Here is a 23,252-nt window from a genome sequence, read left to right as displayed (position 1 = left end):
ACAAACTCAGTACAAATCAGGAATTCGCGTTAGCTTTTGTCTGGAAGTGATGGGTTGTCTGCCCTTATGTTTAACGTATTGTATCCCTCCTAGGTTTTCCTTATCGTTAAATAAATAATAATATTATGATTACCAGTTTCATTGTTTTATGCTAATGTAAAATCTTTTACAGAATTTGAACAACACAGTGAACAGACAGATAACCATTAACTCAAACCATTCTGTTTGCAAACCAAAGTTGGAAAACCATACTACTTGGGTTTTTTGTAGTATACAGTACTACATACTCAAATTAGTTATACATACACATACTCAAATTAGTTATTTTTATTACTGAGTTACTAGTGTTGAATTGATAGGTGCTTTGTAATTTTTGTAAACTGATCTCTTGTACTACTAATATGCATTGTTATGTTACTGGCCTTATAATTGTACTTAATGTTACCTTCCGGTATTAGTTTATGTAATATCTTTGTTCAAGACTGTGAAAAACTATGACTAGTCCTACCCTATTGTACAGTTTTTTTAGACTTTGTAATGTAGTTGTTTTTGTAGTTACTGTTCACTTTTTATGTCTGCACCTTATTGATACATGTTAAAAACACAGTTTGAAGAAAGCTGTGAAATTGCATATGTTGTCCCATAAGCATGACACCAATTAATAACAAAATACTGTGAAGTATCTACAGCTGTGTGTTTTAATGTCTGACCTGCAGGTATAATGTAATGTAATGTTGCAGTGCAGTTCTAGTACCAAGATCGATATTCTCTCTCTCTCTCTCTCTCTCTCTCTCTCTCTCTCTCTCTCTCTCTCTCTCTCTCTCTCTCTCTCTCACACACACACACACACACACACACACACACTGTGCTCAGGTAATGTAATTTGATACATGGGCTAAAATATACAGAAGAAAGAGCATAAACCACTGTCTCAGGGGATGTGTACATTAGGAGTTGAGGTACATGACAAATCACAAGTTTGTTATAAATACATTAACTGATCAAAACAATCCAGACACCTATTATTGGACATTAATATAGGTTGTGTCCATCCTACACCTTTATTATGGCTTAAATTCTGCTGGGGATACATTCAATGAGGTGCCTGAAAGTGTGTGGAACTATGGCAGTTCATTCTTCCCCAAGAGTCAAAACCAAAGAAGACAGTTATGTTGAACACTTCAGTCTTGAGTGAAGTCAGTGTTCTGGCTCATCCCAGAGATGTTCCATTGTAGTCAGTTTGGGATTCATGGCAGGCCAGTCCATTTCAGGATTGTTATTGTCCATTAACCATTGCCTGGCAGATGCTGCTTCATAACAGGGTGCTTTGTCATTCTGATACAAGAAATCATCATCTGCAAAATATTCCTTTAACGTACGCAGTAAACATACTTTCAAAATGTATTCATATCCTTTTGTGTAAGCTGACCCAAGCTTAACCACAAAAATCCCCATACCATAGCACCACCTCATCCGCACTTCACAGTTGAAGGCATGTAACTTTCCTCCTGGCATTCACCAAACGCAAACCCTTCCATTGAACTGTCACAGGGTATAGTGTTATGATTCAAAAGTCCGAATCACTAATTCCAAGTCATCCACGGTCCAATTACATCACTCTTAACACCACCTCAAGTGTAGTTTGGCACTGACTACGGAAAGTATGTGGCATATGAAGAGCTGTTTGATCATTGTATCCCATTCTTCTTAATACTCTGTGCAGTTATTGCGCTAGCTAGATTGCTGGTAGCACTATGGAACTCATGAGCTCATTCTGCTTATATCGCACTATTTTTAGAGCCACACTCAACAATGATTGACAGTCCCTGTCTGTAAGTACATGTGGTCTGCCTGGTCTTGCATTAACTGTTTGTTCTTCTGTGTTTCCATTTTATAATCACTGCATGTGAATTACTTTATTTTTGTTGTCCGTAAATTGTAATATCAAAATATTCCCAATATCCTTGTAAAAAGATTTATTATAATTATAATTATTCTACTTCTACTTCTACTACTACTACTACTACTACTACTACTACTGATCCTGCTGCTTCACCAACAATCTAGTTGCCCGGTTTTAGAAGTGTTGAAATGTCCCTGATGGATTTGTTAATCAGGTGACACCAATGACTAGGCCACATTCGAAATCACTGAGCTTTCCTGATTGACCCATTCTGCTGTAATTGATTCTCTAGTAGTAGCACAGTACTCCTTTTATACTTGCAGCTCCACTTCTTGCAACATCTAGTGGTCAATTCTTCAGTACAGAGTGGGGTCTGGACAATTTTGGCCAGGTAGTGAATGTGCAGCATGTTGTTCCGTGTTTGTGTATTATAATTTTTTTTAATGTTACAGACCACAGCACTTTGTCAGTGCTGTAATAATATGTTTATTATTTTATTAAAATGTGTTGCTCATCTTCTAGTGCTAATAGTTAGTGATTTTATGCTTTACTTTTCTCGTCTTACAGATAGTAGCTGTTGGTTTCGTTTCAAGTTTTTAGGATGTTTTTAAACTACTGTTTCTTAGTTTGTGATAGTAGAGTCCAATGAAAGTCTTTGTCTGTAATTGAATACTGAAAGTTAGCATCATAATTTTGCATGAACCAGTAATGTATTTGAGTACCACCACCACACTGTACAAAAACAATTACTTGACTTGTAAATTGCGTATTCTATAACGTGGAATAAATTCTTCAAACACACATTGCTGTATGTGAAAAACAATAGCTAGTGCAGGCTTATATTATTTACATCAGTAAGGAAATCAGTACAACAGATTCATATATTGACGATGTTAGCTGGTGTCATAATTTCTTTTTAAGTTACTTTAGTTAGTAACTTTTGTACAACTTGCAGAGGCTTCGGACAGGTCTCATACTGGATACACAATTTAAACTGGATGCATTGAAATCGTAATAATGTATTAAAGCTGGTGAATTTTCTGAGAGATCTACAGTATGCCAAGGATGGAAACATTATTATTATTATTCTTGTGAGTGGTATGGAAGTTACTTGTACTTCTGTGCATATGCATCCTGTGGAACATTTCTTCCCAAATTAAGGTTAGAGATTAATGCACAGGATGAACAACTCTTGTGCAATATTAATGTACACCCTAAGACAAAGAAAAACACCGCAGCACAAAGGAATTAACCAGATGTGGTTGAAATTGGTAGTTGTGATACACATGGACAGAGAAACAAATTATTACAATTTCACAAAAATTGGATAATACGAGAGAGAGAGAGCACCACAAATTGAGCAAGTCAATAGTGTGTTAGACCACCGCTGCCTTCATGCAAGCAGTTATTCAGTTGGCATTGATAGATAGTTGTTGGTTGTCTTCCTGAGGGGTTCCACACAATTAGCACATTACATAATCAAAATCCCAAGTTGGTCACACACACACACACACACACACACACACACACACACACACCCATAAGGCTCCAAACTTTCTCAATTGGGGAGAGATCCAGCAGCCTTGCTGGCCAAGACGGGTTTGGCAAGCATGAAGACAAGCAGCAGAAACTCTTGCCATGTGCGGGCAGGCACTATCTTGCTGAAACATAAGCACAAGATGGCTTGCCACAAAGGGCAACAAAATGGGTTTTAACATATCATTGACATACCATGGCAGGTGACAGGTTGGTATCCTGGCACTGTCTTGAGCATCTCAAAGCACGTCTTCGCTGTTCGTTGCAGTTCAGTTCGAAACAGATCTTATCACTGAAGTCAGTTGTACTCCAGTCAATGAGATTGCAGGCCAAATGTGCCCAACATCACTGCATATAGGCTTGTTGAGTACAGAGGTCAAAGGTAATCAGTGCAAGTGGTAGTGTGAGCCCAGTCCTTTTTATCTGAGCCACCTTTTAGTGGTTCTTGTGGTTACTTAAGCACCCTTTGCAAGTCAGATCAAAGATAACAATGAATCCAAGGCTCTGAGTGCCTCTCCGATGACTGTTCGGTTCTGACATTGTCGTCTTTCTTGGTTGACTGCATCCTTCCTGATTCTCTGTTTGGCCCCCTCTCCCCCTCCCCCTCGCCCCTCACCACCACCACCACCACCACCACCACCACCACCACCACCACCACCACCACCACCAAACTTCTTCTGGTGGGAATGATCAATGAAACACAGTGCATGCGATGAGAATAACGCATGGCTGTAATCAAGCAGATCAAAGAAATAGAAAAAGCCTCAGTACTGCACTAACAATTAATAAAGAATAGTTATGAAAGTTCTGTGCAGTACTCCTCTCCAGTCTTTAACATGGCAGTACTGTTGGATTTTTACCATTGGAGCTTGAAATGCCAAATTTTTACAATATCCATGAGGGAGCAGATATTCTTCACATTATGCATATACTTTGGCACTAACAAAATTTCACTATAATTATCTGATGTAGTATTGCTGACTGTAATCTCAGAGGGCCATAGGTGCTACATGTATGATAATGGATAGTGATGCTGATGCTGATAAGGGTGGCGGTGCCCAACTCCGAACTATAGTCTCCAATGTATAAGCTATTTCTGTCAGGTGCAAACCTAACTGTATAGGAATGCTTCTCCTTTTGTAGGCTCAGAGCAGGGTTCTATTTTTGAGTCAATTGCAGCCCAGTACCTTTATTAATTAGACCATCTTGGAACCTGATTTCAGTGGCCTCTATAATCACACAATCCCAGGAGGGCAGATTGACTAAGTAATTTGGTGTTGTCATCCATAGTATGGCCAGTTTTGTACTATGGTCGGTCATGGCTGATTTGGTGGTGTAGCTTGATTCAGCATGGCTTCTATGTCCACGGCACCTCTCATCTAGTTTGTGTATTGTTTCCCCACTGCATGCTTTGCCTCACTGGCAGGGGATTTGGTAGGCTCATTGTTTGTGAGGGCTAAATCGTCTTTCACTGAGTCTAGTATTGTTGATGTTTTAGGGGGTCAATTAAATACACATTTAACATCATGTTTCTCCAAGATTCTGCCAACAGGGAGCAACATAATGTTAAATGTGTATTTCATCCGCCCCCCTAAAACATTGACACCACTAGGCTCAGTGAATGATGATCTAGACGTTTGCAAACCTGGAGTCTACCAAATCCCTTACCAATTTGGCGAAGCATACATTGGGGAAATTGATACACAGTGAAAGAGAGGTCTCATGAACATAGACACCACACAAAATCATGTCATACTACCTAATCAGCCCTGGCCAACCATAGTACAAAAACTAGCTCAGGGCTCCGTTTTGAGCGTAGCACTTTTTGCCATAGCGATCAATCCAATTATGGATTGGATTCCTCCTAACGTCTCAGGCTTTCTTTTCGTCGATGATTTCACGATCTACTGCAGTGCCCAGAGAACATGCCTCCTGGAGCACTGCCTTCAGCGTTGTCTTGACTGCCTATACTCATGGAGTGTGGCTAATGGTTTCCGGTTCTCTGAAGAGAAGATGGTTTGCATCAACTTTTGGCAATATAAATCATTCCTTCCACCATCCTTACATCTCAGTCCCGTTGTTCTCCCATTCGTGGAGACAACGAAGTTTTTAGGGCTCACACTGGACAGGAAACTTAGTTGGTCTCCGCATGTCTCTTATTTGGCTGCCCGTTGTACACGTTCCCTTAATGTCCTCCGTGTTCTTAGTGGTTCATCTTGGGGAGCAGATCGCACTGTCCTGCTTTGCTAATATCGGTCAATAGTCCGATCAAACCTGGGTTATGGGAGCCTCGTCTGCCGAGCCATCCCTCTTATGCCATCTCAACTCCATCCATCATCGGGGGTTACGTCTTGCGACCGAAGCATTTTATACTAGTCCCGTCGAGAATCTTTATGCTGAAGCTGCCAAATTACCTTTCACCTACTGGCACAACATTCTGCTTTGTCGGTATGCCTGCCGGCTGTTGTCAATGCCCGACCACCGCTCTCCTCAGTCCTTCTCTGCCGATTCTCTCGACCGTCAGTATGGGTTGTATGTGTCTGCCCTGCTGCCCCCTGGAGTCCGCTTTTGTCGCCTGCTTCGACAATTGCCTTTTGCCCTCCCTATCGCCTTCAGAGAGGGTGAGAGGCCGACACCACATTGGCTACAGGCTCCGGTTCACATTCATCTTGACCTCAGCTTGCTCCCGAAGGAGAGTTCAGAGCCAGAAACTGCTACCTCCACCATCCACTGTGGGGTTCACACAGATAGCAATGAGAGTGGAGTGGTGGATAGGGTAATAGCTAGTATATATTGGATGCTGAAAGGAGCAGAGCAGCAGTCATCAAGGACAATCTGAATATGGGAGCAAGTCTGTTCACCGAAATATCATGGAATAGTTGTGACATGACCTGGCCAGACATTCAAGAATTCTACTAGTTTTTCTGCTTGTATTTTTTTTTTAAATATGTGAGAATTCAGTGCTTCCTACAGTGTGTTTTGTATCATTTTATCTGACATTCAAAATTAATTCCAACATAACTGACTACAATAAAAATGTGTAAATATGAAGTATGAGACAAAATTACTGGCCAGTAGTCACCCTGTTCTGGACCTAGTAGATCCTGCCTCAGTGAGGTTAGAGGAATAGGACAGGTATTGTTAAAAGGATAGGCAAGTAAGTCAGAGCCATGGATGAAAGGGACCTACATGTATTGAGGACAATAGTTGAGGATGAAAGGGAAGGCATTAAAATAAGAAGCAGAAACAGGGGCTCAGAGTACTGCTCACCCCCCCCCCCTTCCCCCACCCCCTCCCTCCACCCCCCCTGCATTCCCAGTTCCCAGGGTATGCAACAGCTGGTGTTTGGATGTGAAACAGAACCAGGACACCCTGGCAAGCATTACCCAACTTTCTCTATGTGCAGAACACATTATACAACCATCTTCAAACGTGAACACCACTATAGTACCATGGGTGAAGTTGGATTAAAATACTCGAGTTTGTGAGTTTGATTCCTGGTCTAGCAGTAATCTTTTTAATTTCCTGTTTTTAGACTGTGTGGTAAGGTATCGGTATTTTTAACTGGGCAGTGTACTTATTTAGAAATTTGTTGCAGTTATTTAGAAATAAGAGTCCATTCCTTTTCATTATTCGACTTCTAAAGTCCCCTTTTGTCATGTAATGCTAACTCTTTTCTCTTTCGTGCACTACATTCCTTCATACTTTCCAGTTTATTGTCAACTTTGTTTCTCTTTTCCTCAGTTATTTGTCATGCTTCTTCCTTCAAAGAAAAAATATTTGCAATGTGCCTTGCACTAAATAAATAAATAAAAATAGAAAATAAAAAGTCTATCCTATTACCATAAAAATCACATAGCTACTTCATCAACTACATTCAAAATGAGTTTACGGTAAGGTCTCTGAAATTGGATCTGTCTTATTAGTACCAACTATTATGCTTACCACTTTCATGTCAGTTAAATTTCTTTAGAACATTGCATCACTGGTAGGGCTAGCAACCCTCTTAACAAGTAATTATCAAGGTCTGTTACATTGTGTAATGACTTCTTATACCTTTCAGCTTTCAGTCTTCTACTACTACTACTACTACTACTACTACTACTACTACTACCACCACCACTATTATTATTATTATTGTTATTATTATTATTATTATTATTATGGACCACAGCAATGGATACCTGGAAAAATTTCGTCTATTACCACTAGGGAAATGGCATAATTGGAATCTTATGTCTTTCATAAGTTGCAGTGTTGGGTTGAATAATGCAAAACAGAAGTTATGTTTCTAAAAGTTGTGAATTACACTCACAGCCAACTAATTGTTGACACTGTGTGTGAGAACATCGTATCCCAGGCAACTCATTTTGCAAACAACTGATTATTCAGCATTATAATGTTTCTTGCAAAACTGTCCTGAAGTGTTCCGAAAATCTTCTTATGACTGGCATTGTCAGGGAATGTGCTGCTACTTAAAAGTTCAGTTTAAAAAACTGAAAGTTGATTTACATATCTGTATGTAAAAATGCCACCAAAACAATCTGTAAGAGAGATGATGCATGTTCAAGACAATGAGCCCCTTTGATGAATGAAATGTTTTCATGCACATCAACATGCTTTTGCATCTAATCATGGTACTAGAGTTGCTGCTCATAAATAGGCTGCTAGGTATCCTGGTCAACATCATCCAGACAAAAATGTGTTTTACTGTCTGTAGCTTCGCCTTGTTATAAAAGTTATCTCCTTCCACGATCAATGAATAGAGGTTGTTCACAGTCTAACAGTAGTCCTCCTAGTGAAGAAATATTTATAGAAGCAAAGTACATGTGAGGTAACACAGCATTGCATGTCTCATCTTGCACAAAGAAGGGCTGCACCTCTATCATCATTCGTTAGTGCATCATCATCACAATGAGGGCCAGTTTCTGATGGTGCTCTTTTGTGACTTGTTCCAAAAACAACAGGAAGCCTATGATACCTTCTTAAAATTGTAAAAAGGTCTGATTGAAGCAGCAGGGTTATCTTCAATATGAAAAATGCCTATGATTGGTGTGAAGTGAATGGACCCACAGCTGTGTATATCAGGTCAGTGTTAGCATCAATGTATGGCCCAGGATATTTGGAGGTAGTATCTTGGATCCATTCATGTTGCCAAACAATTTGACTGAGTGAATGGATTGTGCATTTATGACAAATAGTTTGCCTTAAGATACTCCACTTCAGTCTCAGCACAGTTAAGTTCCCACATGATGGGTCATCTGCACATTATGGAATAAATTGGTGCTGGTCTTTAAACAGAATCTTTCTGTTATAACCTTTAATCACAATAATTGCGTGGATTTCACACTCTCTCTTAGAAACAATAACTGATCACATGATTACAACTCAGTCTCTCGTATTTGACTGCCGTGCCGTGACATGCGGCCGGCGCCGTTCGTAGCTAGGTGGCGCTCCCGCGCTCAGCCGATTTGCGGAGCGCCTCTATCGCCGTTTTGTGCGTACTGTCGTGGCAGCACTGTTAAATGTCGTGGCATTATCACAACAATTTCCCCCCCCCCCTTGAAAAAAAAAACAAGCACAAAGACCCTCACTCCCTTGGAGACATGGACAGCGTGGAGACATCCATGGCCTCTTGTAAGGTCCCGAGGAGATCCCGCGCAGACACACGAGAGTATGGTCGAAAATGTCCAGGACGGAAGCTTGTGTGTGGAACGTGCCTCCTGGATGAGATAATGGGTGAAAACTCCGGAGCAGCATCCATAGGTGTCATGGACCTGGGAGTGTGCTCCAGCGAGATGGGTCCCGGAGAAGGCGGCGTCGCGACTGGGGCCAGTTCCGGCATACTCGGAAGCGGCAGCGACGTCGGCTGCATCAACACGGACGGTAGATCGGCAGCAGCGACAGGACTGGCGTTTCAAGCTGGTGGAGGCAAAGGATAGGGCGGTGGCACCGGTGTGGCCACCACTCGTGGGCGCATCTGGTCGTAATGGCGAACAACCGTGCCGTCGCCTGTACGGATTTCACAAAGCCGGCAGCCGCGAAGAGCCTTGACCACCCCTGGAATCCATTTAGGGCGAGATCCATACCTTCGTGCCCACACGTCGGCGCCCACCGTGTATTTTCCCGCACTAGGGGACACAGTACAAGGCCTGACAGGGTGAAGCAGGTCCAGTAGAGTGTGCGGTTGGCGGCCATGCAAGAGTTCAGCAGGGCTGCGATCACCCAGAGGCGTGAAGCGATAAGAACTCAAAATTGCAGCAGGGCGTCATCTGTGGAAAAATCACTAAGGAATTTTTTCATCTGGCATTTGAAAGTGCGGACAAGGCTCTCGACCTCCCAATTCGATTGCGGATGGAAGGGAGGTGCTGTAACATGATGAATCCCTTGTCCAGTACAAAAATCACGGAAGGCCTGCGAAGAGAACTGAGGGCCATTGTCCGTGACGATCGTTGATGGAAGACCTTCTAGCGCAAAGATTTTGGACAAAGCCAGCGTCGTCGCCGCAGTGGTGGAAACTTCGAGAAGGCGTCAATCAACAGTAGCCAATAAGTACCGAGGAAGGGGCCAGCAAAGTCGGCGTGCACCCGTTCCCATGGCTGAGCTGGATCAGGCCACGGAGAGGGCATTGTACGAGGTGCCGCCAGTTGTTGAGCACACTGGCTACACGCAGCAACCATATGGGCGATGTCCGAATCAATACCGGGCCAATAAACGTGCCTGCAGGCCAGGGACTTAGTCCAAGAAATACCCCAATGGCCTTCGTGCAACAGTTTTAGAACATCTTTGTGAAGAGAGGCTGGCACCATGACCCGTGGAGATGCGCCATCTGTGGCCAGAAGAACAACACCATTACGAACAGACAGACGAAGGCGCAAGGCATGGTAGTTGCGAAGGGGATCCGATGCCTGGCCCTTGGTCCTGTCCGGCCAACCTCGTTGAACAAAACCGATCACCCGACGCAGGACCGGGTCCCGCACAGTAGCCGACGCGACCTGCGAACCTGTAAGTGGAAAGCCCTCGACCGCACGACGTTCTTCCTCATCAATGTGGAAACAGCGGAGTTCATCACGATCGAAAACAGGGTTCGGGGCCCATCGGCAATTGCGACAATGCATCAGCGTTGGCGTGCTGGGCCGTGGGGCGATAGTGAATCTCATAATGAAAACGAGACAAGTATAAGGCCCAACGTTGCAGGCGGTGAGCTGCCTTATCCGGAAGTGACGCTGATGGGCTGAACAGAGAGACCAGCGGTTTGTGGTCGGTGATGAGGTGAAACTTAGAACCATACAAAAAAACGCTGAACTTTTTTAGAGTATAAATGATAGCGAGCGCCTCCTTTTCGATTTGAGAGTAACGCCGTTGCGCCTCGTTGAGGGTCTTGGAAGCATAGGCGATGGGTCGTTCCAACCCATCCTCATACCGATGGGCGAGAACAGCCCCTAGGCCATACTGTGACGCGTCAGTCGCCAGAACCAAGGGCTGACCCAGATGGAATGTGGCAAGACAAGGCGCCGACTGCAAATGAGCCTTCAGGCGGATAAAAACCTGCTCACACTCGTCGGACCAACAGAAGGGGACGTTTTTGCGTAACAGCTGATGCAGAGGATAAGCTACCGCCGCTGCGGATGGAATGAATTTGTGATAATAAGCAATCTTGCCTAGAAACACCTGAAGTTCTTTGACCGTAGACGGCCGAGGTAGAGCGTTAATGGCCGCAACGTGCTGACGGAGAGGACGTATACCCTCACGGGACAAATGGAAACCAAGATACTCAATGGAGGGTTGGAAGAACTGTGACTTGTCCAGATTGCACCTCAACCCAGCCGAATGCAAAACCCGAAACAGTGAACGTAAATTACGAAGGTGCTCCTCAGTGGAGGCTCCCGTGACAACAATGCAGCCGGGAACGGAAGCCATGAGCTATTCCAAAAACCGCTGAAAAATGGCCGGTGCGCTAGCGACGCCAAATGGTAATCGCTGGTACTGATACAACCCACAAGGTGTGTTGATAACGAGAAATTCCTTTGAAGTAGCGTCCAATGGCAACTGATGATACGCCTCCGATAAATCAAGTTTGGAAAAGAACTGGCCCCCAGCGAGCTTGGTAAACAACTCCTCAGGACGGGGAAGAGGATAAGTGTCAATGAGGCTCTGAGCGTTGACGGTGGCTTTAAAGTCGTCACACAATTGCAGACTCCCGTTTGGTTTACAAACCACCACGATCGGCGATGCCCATTCGCTGGAGGTAACAGGAAGGAGAATCCCTGCAGCTGTTAACCTGTCCAGCTCAGCCTTGACAGGTGCACGCAACGCCACCGGAATAGGGCGTGCCCGGAAAAACTTAGGGCGAGCTGTAGGTTTAAGAGTAATGTAGGTTTCAAAATCCTTGGCACAACCCACACCAGCAGAGAACACGGACGAAAATTCAGAACCCAATCCATCCAGCTGTTGATACGGAATATCCTCAGATATGAGGTGCACATCATCCTCAATGGAGAACCCGAACAACTGGAAAGCATCATACCTGAAAAGGTTTTCAGTGCCCGCATGATTCAACACATAAAACGTGAGGGGCCGAACAACAGACTTGTAGGCAGTGGAAGCATCAAACTGGCCCATAATAGGAATTTTCTGTTTATTATAAGTCCTCAGATTTCGCGTAACTGGAGACAAAGGAGGGGAGCCCAACGCCAAATACGTGCGAGAATTAAGGAGAGTTACTGCAGAGCCAGTGTCCACTTGCATGCGGATGTCTTTATTCAGAACACGAACAGTAACAAACAACTTATTTGTTTGAGAAAGCACACGGTGAACATCCATGTCCGACGCCTCGTCCTCGTCGACAGGAACTTTATGGGACTGACACACAGAAGCAATGTGGCCTTTTTTCCTACATGAATTACACGTGGCCCAACGTTTTGCACACGCTGCCCTGTCGTGCTGTACGAAACAACGGGGGCAAGAAGGAAGTGCGGAACGAACCGACTTCTGTGGTTGCTGGTTTCGCTGCGAGCGTTGCGGCCCAACGCGATGTTGACGCGAGTGAACCGCCGCCACATCGTCGTTCTCCTGTGAAACAGGCAAATTGCCCGTGTCGAGACATGACTGTACAGCGCCTACATCACACAACGCGTCTATTTGCGCGCCAGCAGCGTGAGACACTTCAAAGGATTGAGCGATGCTTAGAACTTCTGACAACGACGGGTTTGGCAGTTGGAGGGCACGTTGCCGAACTTCTTTATCAGGAGCAAGCCGTAGAATAGCATCCGTAACCATTGAGTCAGCATAAGACTCGTGATGTGTGTCCATGACAAACTGACATTTCCTACTCAGACCGTGTAGTTCTGCCGCCCAAGCCCGGTAAGATTGATGGGGCTGTTTACGACACCGGTAGAACGCCACGCGGGTGGCAACGACGTGGGTGTTTTTCCGATAATAGGCAGACAATAAGTCACACATTTCTTGGAAGGACAGGGAGGCAGGTTCCCGCAGAGGGGCTAACTGAGATAGCAGCTGATAGACTCGAGGAGAAATCCAAGATAGAAATAACGACTTACACATAGGAGCGTCGACAACGCCGAAAGCCAAGAAGTGTTGCCGCAAACGCTTCTCATAATCCTCCCAGTCTTCAGCGGCCTCGTCGTAAGGAGGGAATGGAGGCGGAGAAGAGGAAGACAGACGATGAGTAAGCGACGTCGACAACGCCTGAATCGCTGCCGTCAGCTGTGTTTGTTGAGCCTGAATAGTAGCCGTCAGCTGTGTTTGTTGTTCAATGAGCGCTTGCATAAGCTGTTCCATGTCTGCCCTGTCACGAACACGCAAATCCGCAACACAGTGAAAATATCCCATCCTCTTCGCCAAAAAGTGTTATAACCTTTAATCACAATAATTGCGTGGATTTCACACTCTCTCTTAGAAACAATAACTGATCACATGATTACAACTCAGTCTCTCGTATTCGACTGCCGTGCTGTGACATGCGGCCGGCGCCGTTCGTAGCTAGGTGGCGCTCCTGCGCTCAGCCGATTTGCGGAGCGCCTCTATCGCCGTTTGTGCGTACTGTCGTGGCGGCACTGTTAAATGTCGTGGCACTATCACAACACTTTCCCACAAAATAAATTGGTCATAGAAGTTGTTTTTATGACCTTTGCATTAGCCTGACCTAAATCCCAATGTTGAAGAACAAGTAACACATTCCGGTGCTGCAATTACAAATTGGATACAGCTATGCTGAAGAGTTCTTAGAAGCATTATGCAGCAAGTTCCTAAATGCAGGGAGGTCGATTTCATTATCTGCTCTGAGGACTGTGTATGTTTTGTGAAAGAAATGATGTCACTGATAGCCTGTTTAACATATTATAGCTGGTCACTTTTACTGAATGTACGAGGGGACTTCAAAATTTAACACATTATTATGGCAGCCTAAGTAGCTTTTATTGAATGCTGCACTACACTACAAAGTGACGTAGATAAATGATACTATTTGTCAGCATAGTCACCAACTATTTGTAAATAACTATTGAAATGTTCTATCAAGTGCTCTGTTCCTTGATGGCAGGGATCCACTCCTTGGTGACAGAGCTATTCAATAACCTCCCTATAGGGTCCTCATTACAGGAAAATGTCTTTCCCCCCATATTCTCTCTCATCTTGCTGATAAGATGGAAATCAATGACCTTCCTGAACAGATTCACCTGTGTCTGTGCAGCCTTAGTAAAGTTATTGGCACTATTTCACTATAGCTGGACAGGACATTGCACTTGGTCCACATACTTCCATAATTTCATGGCAAATTGTGTGCAATTTAGACTTTTGCCAATGGGAATCATACTGTTATACATACTTCAGATTTGGAGTAAGTTTCCAGTTGGCATGCCCTTTCACTCCCACATTGTGATGCACATGTTATCCGTACCACAGCTGAACTTTTGCTGCAGGACACCTGGAACATATATTCTCTGTAATAATATGCCACTCTCGTTGTGCAATGATTTTAGCATGGGATGACGTCTGCAACTTACTTTCCAAAGTTGTTATATAATATATATGATTAACATCTCCACACTGATGAGTTTTGTAGTTACTTCTGTCTTTTGATGATGTATCTATCCAATTATAAGTCAAAACTGAAATTGTACAGGTAACTAAAAATAGTTGTTTGCAAGTGATCTGATTAGAATGAGCTGATGTACATCACTCATAGTTAATAGCATAGGACAGCAAATGAAACTATGAAATCGATTATCAAGGGAAATTTACTTATCTTTGGACTAAGTTAAATGTTACATGGTTACGTTTTTCACTGTCAGTAACCCAACTGCTAATTCCTTTTAGCTTCTTATTTATTCCAGCAAATAAATGCAAAATCATGATATCAATCTTCTGTTATATATTCCAGTGATCTCAGCGATTTGTACATTTGAAATTGTGTGAAACTTAAATCCTACTCACATACAGGCTGTACAAAACATTGCCCCACAAATGATTGTCCAAACATTTCCTGTGTGGTCTCTGCCATACAGACGTTTATAACATATTGACATTCAGTTTTTTACAAAATGCTAGGGCAGTTACATAAACATTTCATAAAAAAGTTTGCTATAGTGCGGTATTTTATATGACAAAAGAAAACTTCTGATATAATTACAATGTTCATTAGGTAACATGATTAAGATGAAAATGAGAGAAATAATATCATCAAACATATAATCTTTTCTAGTACCATTTTAATTACAGTGTTACTTTTTTTGCTAATGTTTATTTACTGCATGTGTGTATTGTGGATTATAATACATTCAGTAATTTTGAGAATAATAATAATTACTATTATACAAAATTCCATGAACTGATGATACACTTTGTTCTAGAATGTGCTAGAGAAAGAGAATCCGCATCAGAATTAATAAGTTGTAGGTCAGAATTATGTTGACATGACTTAGGATCACTTTGCAAAGATTTCACTAAGGAAGACACCGCGGTTATAGTGGGTGGGGCAGGTAACAGTATTGACAGATCCTGGGTACAGTATAGAGTGTGACCTGGCAAAGATTGCATGAGCATCGAAGCATACTAGTGTTGAGTTTGTATCTGTTCTTGGGCGCCATGACCAACCTCATTTGAACTCTTCTATCAAGAGAGTTAATTTGGAGCTTGAATGGCTGCTTATGTCGGGTGCAAGGTCACACATTGGTGTGGTTCCCATTGATTCTCTCCATAGGTGGGATTATACGAGGCATGGCCTTCACCTCAATAGGAAGGGGAAGGGTAAATTGGCTGGGGAATTGCAGGAAAGTTTAAGGGGGGAGGCACTGTCATGAGTGGTAAAATACCAGTGGTTATAGGGTTCAGAAAATACCCTTTTTTAGGGTAGGGAAGACAGAAAGGAAGCAAATTTTAAGAGCGGTTAGAACTGAGACAAACCTTCAGTTTTTGAAAGAAATCAAAAAATATAATTCCAGCTTATCACAGCACAAACAGCTATCGGTCAAGAATTTTCAACAGTCAGCAGATATTTTAACTCTACCAAATTTTAACTCAGTCAATGTGAAATATCAGCTATCTTTATTGCATCAAAATATTTGAGGACTGAGAAATAAAATTAATGAATTAACTATCTGCATAGATGAATTAGTCTTCAAACCCAGATGACATAATCTGCCTCTATGAACGTCATGTGACCACTGGTATAGAACGTTTAAGTGTTACAGGGTTTAGGTTAGCATCTCACTTTTGTAGATCAGAAATGGAGAAAGGAGGAGTTGCCACATTCATCAGGAACCGTCATAAATTTAAGAATATATACATTCATAAATTTTGCCTAGAACAGCATATGGAAGCACGTGGAACAGAATTAGAATTTCACAAAAAATCCTTCATAATATCAAGCACCTGCAGGTAACTTTAATCTGTTTGTAAACCACCTTGAAGCTTGGCCCATTTAAAAAAAGCAAACAAACAAACAAACAAAACAAGGAAATAGTGGTTGCTGGTGATTTCAATGTAGGTTTCCTTAAAGACCCTCTCAATAAAGAACTTATTTGAGTTAGTAACACTGTCATTCAACTTAATTCCTACTGTAAAGTTCCCCACTAGGGTAGCCACTTGCACACAAACAGTCATTGATAATACCTTTATAGAAAGGTTCAATGAACAAAATTATATTAAAAAAAAAAAAAAAAACAATAGTCAATGGCCTCTCAGACCAGTTCCTTCTGTTAAATGTTAATACTGAACAGGATATAAAATCTGTTAAATCTGAGCTCAAGAGGGTAATCAATAAGTCAAAAAATAATTATTTTAGGACACTCCTCAGAGACATGCACTGGACTGATGTTTACAGTGCTGATGGCTTGAATGAAAAGTGTAACACTTTTGCTAATAAAGTGCTTACCTTATTCGAACACTGTTTTCCCCCAAAACTTACCAAGGTTAGAGAAAAGTCTACAAAGAAGCCATGGATTACTCAAGGAATAGGAGTATCTTGTAAAACAAAAAGAATACTGTATCTGTCAATCCAAAACAGTTCCGATGCTGATGCTATAGCACATTACAAGAAACACTGCAAAATATTAAAGACTGTAATACGGACATAAAAGCAAAAATATTACAAGGAAAAGATAGTTATATCAGATAACAAAATAAAGACAATATGGGAGACCTGTAAAACCAGACATGAAGAGGAACAAATAGCACTAAGAGTAAATGATACATTGGTGACAGATGTGTATAGTGTTGCAGAACTTCTTAAGAAACTTTTTAATAAACTTTTTATAACAGTTACTGAAAAGATGGGGTTGTGAGGTTTGGTAGATGCTGCTATGGAATACCTCAGACCAGAAATTTCAAGTAACTTCCATAATATGAATTTGACCCTCACTACCACAACAGAAATAACGTCCATAATAAAATCTTTAAAATCAAAACCATCTAGTGGGTATGATGAAATATCAACAAAGTTAATTAAGGAATGTGATACTGAGCTAAGTAACATATTAAGCTGTCTGTGTAACCAGTCATTTATCAGTGAAATATTTCCTGAATGTTTGAAATATGCTGAAGTTAAGCCACTGTTTAAGAAGGGAGATAAAGAAATAGCATCAAATTTCCATCCAATTTCACTGTTGCCAGCATTCTCAAAAATTTTAGAAAAAGTAATGTACAGTCGGCTTTATAACCATCTTATCTCAAATAACATACTGTCAAAGTCACAGTTTCGATTTCTAAAAGATTCTGATATTGAGAAGGCTATCTACACTTACAGTGAAAATGTGCTGAATTCATTAGACAAAAAAATCCAGGGAACTGGTATATTTTGTGATCTCTCAAAGGCATTTGACTGTGTAAATCACAGTAACCTTTTAAGTAAATTAGAATATTATAGTGTAACAGGGAATGTTGCAAAATGGTTTAAATCTTATTTCTCTGGCAGGAAACAAAGGGTGTTATTAGGAAAGAGACCTGTATCAAGGTATCAGGCATCATCCAACTGAGAACTAATTACAGGTGGGGTTCCACTTTAGGGCCCTTACTTTTGTCTTGTGTATGTCAATGATCTTTCATCAGTAACATTACCAGATGCCAAGTTCATTTTGTTTCCAATGACACAAACATTGCAATAAATAGCAAATCAGATGTAGTCTTAGAAAGATCAGCTAATAAAATATTTGTGGACATTAATCACTGGTTGCTAGCCAATTCTCTGTCACTAAACTTTGAAAAAACACACTACATGCAGTTCAGAACTTGTAAGGGGTGTCCCACGAGTATATGTCTAACATATGGTGACAAGAAGATAGAAGAAATGGACGGTGTTAAATTCTTGGGATTACAGCTTGATAATAAATTCAATTGGGAGGAGCACACCACAGAACTGCTGAAGCATCTTAACAAATCTCTGTTTGCAATGCGAATTTTGTGAGACATCGGGGATATAAAAATGAAAAAGCTGACATTCTATGCTTACTTTCATTCAATAATGTCATATGTGATTATTTCTTGGGGTGATTAATCAAGCCAAGCCAAAGTTTTCCAGGCACAAAAACGTGCAGTAAGAGTTATATGTGGTGTGAGCACAAGAACATCCTGCAGAAGCCTGTTTAGGGAACTAGGGATACTAACTATTGCTTCCCAATATATTTATTCCTTGATGAAGTTTGTCATTGAAAATAAATAACTTTTTCAAACCAACAGCTCAATTCATGGAATCAATACTAGAAATAAGAATAATCTTCACAAGGATTTAAAGTCACTTAGTCTTGTACAAAAAGGTGTGCATTATTCAGGAACACACATTTTTAATAACTTGCTATAGTAGTTGCATTACATGTTTATTACCTTACAAATAAATAAATAAAACTTTCTTATTTTAAATTCAGTGCATTAGTATTTGTAAAATGACTCTTTCATATAGTATTCATTAAAAAATGATCATTCCACTTGGGACCTGTGGAATGGTACATTAGCAAATTTCTTTTTTCCCCCCCCCCCTTTTTTTTGTCAAGTATTGTTGTTTTTTCTGACATGTTCCACATCCTGGAGGACCTCCTCACTACGGATCAATTGGAATGAAAGTAAATCTAATCTAATCTAATCTAATCTAATCTAATCTAAAGCAGGTATAAAGTTCATGTCTACATGAAAACAGAAGGGAACAAATTAATAGTCATTTATATCATATATGTACAATACACAACTACTTGATCATGTTGATCATCAGTTATGGGTCAGTAATTTCATTTCATGAAATCGTTTCACATTCTGCCACATAACCCCCCCCCTCCCCCCTCTGAGTCTCGTGCATCAGAATTACACATGCAACTCTGCCAAGACACAACTGGAACTGAGTAGGTCATGTGTCATTGTTGTGCATATGTCAAATGTGTATTTTAGAAGCAACCAATACACATAATGGAACAAAATACTCACAGACATTACAATGAGAGTGATATAATCTTCATCACTTCAAAAAGCATTAATAAAAAGGAAAACATGACATAGAACTGTACCTGGTCCATTTACAGTAATGAATAGTCCCTCTACCTGCTCCGGCCCAGTGCTGAAAATTTCAAGTTCCTTATTGAGAATTGACTCTATTGATTTTTTTATCTAGTTACATTAATAACCTTTTGTTTGTTTTAGTTGACCTTTATACTTAAGTAATCATTGTTGCCACAACCATATTGCGATCACTGATACCAGATTCAATGTCAACATCCTCAAAGAGGTCAGGTCTATTTGTTGCCGTTGGATCCAATATATTTCCATCAAGAGTGGTGTTCCAAACTATCTGTTCTAATAGTTTTCAGAGAAGGCATTTAGTAATGTTTCACAGGATGTCTTATCACACCCACCACCAATAATTTTGCCAATTGATTGCTGGACAACTGAAGTCTCTGCCAATGATTACAGCATGACTAGGGAACTTAACTGAGAATTTATGTAAAGTTTTCTCAGTTGGTTTGAGTTCTTTGTCTACTGCAACAAATACACCTTTAATTGTTAAAAAAAACCCTCATTGCTTTCAGTTTCAGGATTCAACCAGCTTTCTGTACCCAGTATTATGTGAGTTTCACTGCTTTTCAGGAGCACTTTGAACTCTGGCGTTTTGTTGTGAATGCTTCAGCAGTTAACCACTAGGATTTTGATATACTCTCACCTATGGGAGACATTTCTTTCGATCTTATACTGATACTTCTAGGTTTCCTACAGCTATCATTACTGGATTGGACGGAGAATAACCTAATCTAAGAAAAAAAATCCTTGTTTGCACCCCCCCCCCCCCTACACACACACACACAGTCAGCTACCTGGATAGCAGTCTCTGATATGTTGTGTGCACCTGACCCATTTAGGGGCACCCTGCTGTTTTCAGCCTTATGGTGCAGGTCGTTAAATTCGCAGCCTAACTTATCACAGAACTTTCAGAGTCTCTTGTTCAGTCCTTCCACTCAACTCAGAACCGAGGAGCCACTATCACATCTGAAGACAATGTTGCAAGTAGTGAGCTTCATTGAAACATCATGTGCAAGGCTGGTCTTCTCAACCTTCTTTGCCAGTTGCTGGTATGACCCAAGTATGACCTGAGAGCCCAGATAGCAGGCATCATTTGCTTCAATGTGCACCAGAATCAGTAATTGTATGCAACCTTTTCCCTCAGTGGCTGTTGTAATAGCCTCTTCAATATGTCGAGTGAGGTCTCAAGGCATACACACTGAGTCCACCTTGTGTTTTCCTGACCTTTGCTGCAATTTCCCTAAGGGGCACCATCATATGTTGTACATTTGAACTGCCAATTATTGATATACCCCTACCCTTTTGCGTTTGCCTCCTCTTGACACTGAACAAAATGGGTTTCACAACACAGGTAGAGTGAGTCCCACTGATTCAGCTTCAGTGAAAGACAGCATCTTGAACTTGTTGGTTACGGGAACCAGTATAACACCCTGAGTCCTCCCTGTTCCCATCCACACTGTACAGGACGCATACATCTACCACTGAAATGGCACTCAGTCGAGTGGAAGAGTAAAGACAGTCACATACTTTCTGCAGAGGATACAGGGGAGGATAGAACTTTAGGTACCTGTGGTACTGGTACCATAGGTACACGACTCTCAAGAGCTCTTCCAACACACTGATTTGCAGTAGCTGCCAAACGTTTTACAGTAGTCAGTGTCATTTCCAACGGCTTACAAATGTCAACCAATTCATCCCCTGTTTGAGAGTAGCATTCACAGAGGGGTTGCATTTGGGCCGGTGCAATGTATTTCAGGACAGTGAGCAAAAAACTTTAAGCCTGCTGATTATCTTTTACATCTGTTGAGTTAAAAAAATCACCAATTCCCTATACATATTGAAGCAAATACATAAAATGAGATTTCTATTAAGGCAAGAGGAAAACCTGTGGGAAAAATTACTAATTTCCTAAAAGTTTTTGAGATTAATTGAAGTTATTAGAAAACTCAAAAATAGAGTTAATTTACGATAAATGTATATAATATATATTCCTCTTTGAGGTAAAACTAGATGTAACACAATATGTTAGAATATCTGCTACAGACTAAATCACAAATGCTGATTTACTGCGAAATAGATTACACACAGGACAATGGTAACTTGCGAAAATTCTCAAAATGCACATTTATTTGCACTGATGTATAATGAAATACAAGCTGATCTTCTCTTTGGCAATAACTGTGAATCACAATCACTGATTTGCTACAAAGTAAGCTATCCAAAAACGCTCATACTGGTAATTTAGGAAATTATAGTTTTGTAAACATCAAAAATTCTCAAAAATAATTCATTTCTCACGTAATTATACAGTGAAATTAGAGAACGATTGTTTGAATGAGGATAGGCCTACCTTTTTCAAAAATTTTAAAAGAGCACAAATAAGTTTAAGCCTAGAGTTGATGATAACAATATGAGTTCGTCACAGCACACGTGATGGATCGAAATTTCACGATATATCCTAGTACAAATGGATATTAACACAGTCATTGAAAGGTTATGCAGAAACGATGCGAACAGTAAAATGTGCGATTCTAGAATTTCGAAACTGCACACGAATCATGCATGTGCTGTCTCTAACAAAGGAAAATTCCAAAGTCAGATTTTACATACAACGGAAACGAATGATTTGCACGGATTTTTCACTTAGATGTTTCTTGTCAGCTTCTACACTGGCGTACCGAAGAAGAACACTACAATGTGAGTCTATTTTGGTCAAAATCTGGAAAAAATTGGCAGCACCAAAAAAAAGCATGAGTATTAGGGAAAAAATCCCCATACAAGAATACACTGAAACATCAAAAGTTTTTTGTGTGGAAATCTGTATGATTCATAGTTAAGTAATGAATGAGGAATGGACATCATCTCAGATTTTGGGATAGCAAATTGGTGAGCTTGAATGAAGTTAGGCCTCTTGAAAATTCTCACCCAGGCAAGTTTTGCAAATTCAGGACATGTATGAGCTGTATGCATAGAGATTGGCAAATGATGTTCTGCAAAATGTATAGGCATATTGTTACATGTCTATCATCGAATTGAAGATGAAACAGGACGTGAAAGATTTAGATGTCCCTAGAGGAAACATTGTATCAAGATATATACTAGACTGCGTGATGCACAAACCCATGGTAAGAAATAGATTGGACTGCAAATGGCAGGAACTCAAAGTTGTAAACTGCCTTGATAGGGTGCAAGCAACTGCAGATTGTAGTGCATGTTGGAACAAATGATGCCTGTCCTCAGGGTTCATTATTCATATTTGGATCATTCCAGCGACAGAGAAGGTGGAAAAAACCCGCCTTACACATGGAGTTTCAACAAAGCTCACAATTTGCAGTATTGCCCTCAGAGCTGATCTTGGTCCCTTTGTTCCGAGTCGAGTGGAAGAACTGAATCAGAGGCTTCAGAAGCTAGGCTGCAATTTCCTGGACTTGCACCATGGGGATAAGTACTGTAGGGCATCCCTAAATAGGTCAGATGAGCACTACAAATCAGAAGCTGCAATCCAGGTAGCTGACTGTGTGTGGGATACAAGCAAGATTTTTTTTAGATTAGGTGAACTCCATAAAATCCAGATAATGGCAGCTGTAGAAAATACAGACTAAAATCCATTGATGTAGGAATTGAAGCTGCATGTGAAATTGTCTGGGGAAGACTCAGTATCAGGGGTATGCATAAAACCCTTCTCCTGCTCACCAGACTTATCTCCTGATGTGACCAAGGAGTTTAGAAAAAAACCTCAGTTTGCTTTTACTGAAGTCCCTCCCCCCCCCCCCCCCCCCCCCATCATACTTTAATCATC

The sequence above is a fragment of the Schistocerca gregaria genome, chromosome 5, assembly GCF_023897955.1.
Source record: "Schistocerca gregaria isolate iqSchGreg1 chromosome 5, iqSchGreg1.2, whole genome shotgun sequence".
Taxonomy (NCBI): domain Eukaryota; kingdom Metazoa; phylum Arthropoda; class Insecta; order Orthoptera; family Acrididae; genus Schistocerca; species Schistocerca gregaria.
The sequence above is the reverse complement of the archived record's forward strand: the minus strand, read 5'-3'. Positions refer to the sequence as shown.